The sequence below is a fragment of the Propithecus coquereli genome, unplaced genomic scaffold, assembly GCF_000956105.1.
Source record: "Propithecus coquereli isolate 6110/MARCELLA unplaced genomic scaffold, Pcoq_1.0 Scaffold38, whole genome shotgun sequence".
Classification (NCBI taxonomy): Eukaryota; Metazoa; Chordata; class Mammalia; order Primates; family Indriidae; genus Propithecus; species Propithecus coquereli.
Window position 1 is genome coordinate 1273113 of NW_012149507.1, and position 1999 is coordinate 1275111.

Consider the following 1999-nt stretch of genomic DNA (forward strand, 5'->3'; position numbering starts at 1 on the left):
GTGTAGGATTTTCGAAATATTTCTTGTCATCCTGAAGCTTCCAGCTTGATTCGTGTTTCCTTTATCCTGGAACCCCAAAATAAGTCTCCTGTTTTGGGCATAAGCATATCTAGAGGTCCATTTAGTGACCATAATGTGTCCTGAACAGTGGACACCGCTGGCATGATCACAAGGTTCCAATTGTGTCGACCCTGTTTTCATCCAATACGGTGCTCTGCTGTTAACCTGCACATACACATATTTGCTTTCTAGACAAATGCCAGGAAGGCCAGAGAATCTGGCCTCTTAGCCATAGGGAATAATCCGGGGGTGAATTTCGTTCGGGGGAGACCAAACTTGATGTGGAGGATAATCCTCACCTGTCTGGATCCTGCCAGCCAGACCAACAGGGAAATCTGGGCTGCGAGGCTCCATCAGAGGAGAAATGCGGGCTGATGCCGCGTTGACAGCTCGGGGACCTGCTCTGCATCTTCCGAGGAGACTGGAGCCCAGTGTGGGCCACGGTTGACTCGAGTTGAGTGGAAGTCGAGACCCGCTCCTAGGTGGGCGTGTGCTTGGTGCAGCTGTGCCAGGGTGCTAAGTGCCACAGGAACCGCAGGGGAGGAAATGGTAGTAGGTGAGGAGTAGGTGCCCGGGCGGCGCCCGCTCCAGCATCACGCAGCCTGGGTTCAAAGCCTGGCAGGGCCACTCCCAGCCGTGTGACTTGAGCAACGCTCTAGGCCTCAACTGTCATCTTAGCAAATGTGTAAAAGGAAGGGAAGAGAATCTGCCTGCCGGGAAGGGATGTCACAGGGTGCAGCACCCAGGCCGGTGCGGGCACCGCGACCCCCCCTTGGAAACACCGGCAGGTCTGGGGGCGGCCCTCGCTGCCATGCGGCGCAGTGGCAGTGGAGAGGTTCCCGGAGGAGCCTGGCAGAATTGGGGTCTCCTCTGCACTCGGCCTTGAGCAGCCTCTGCCCACGGCCAGGACAGGGGCACAGGGCAGCCCACACAGCCGCCGGCCACCAGCGCCAGGCCCAAACCAAGCGCCGTGGAGCCTGCAGAGCCGGGGTCCGGGCGCTCAGGGTTCTGGCCAATCGGGTCCCCACAATCTCCAACAGTCCCCGCAGTGGCCGATCTTGTGCCCAACACCTGACACCAGCAGCAGAAGTTGCCCTTTGCTCTTTGGCGCCTTTTCTCCGCGCCCTCGGCTGGGCCCTCCCTCCCGAACGGGTCCTACGCGCCCTTTCTCTGTCACCAGCCTCATTGGGACGTCACAAGAGCCCAGCTGAGTCCAGTGCCTGGTCGGGCACCAGGAGAGGTGGACGCAGGACAGCTGTCTCCGATTCTGCATCTCTCGCCGGTGTCCTCCAGCGCACAGCTCGCCCGACACCGGCAACCTTTTTTCTCTTCTTTTCTTTTTTCTTTTCCCATTTTTTTTATTTTGGCATGTTATGGGGGTACAAATGTTTAGGCTACATATGTTGCCCTTGCCTCCCTCCGCCCCCTCGAGTCAGAGCTTCAAGCTGTCCATCCCCCAGATGGAGCGCATCACACTCATTATGTATATACCCATCCCCTCCTCCCCACTCCCATCTGCCCGACGCCCAATAAATGTCATTCCTATATGTGCACTTACGTGTTGGTCAGTGAAACCAATTTGCTGATGAGTACATGTGGTGCTTATTTTTCCATTCTTGGGATACATCACTCAGTAGCATGGGTTCCAGCTCTATCCAGGAAAATACAAGAGGTGCTATATCACCGTTGTTTCCTAAAGCTAGCTGAATAGTACTCCATGGTGTACATATACCACATTTTATTAATCCACTCATGTATTGATGGGCACTTGGGTTGTTTCCACATCTTTGGAAGTGTCAATTGTGCCACTATAAACATTCGAGTGCAGATGTCTTTTTTATAGAATGTCTTTTGTTCCTTTGGGTAGATGCCCAGTAATGGGATTGCTGGATGAAATGGAAGCTCTACTTGTATCTCTTTAAGGTATCTCCATATTGCT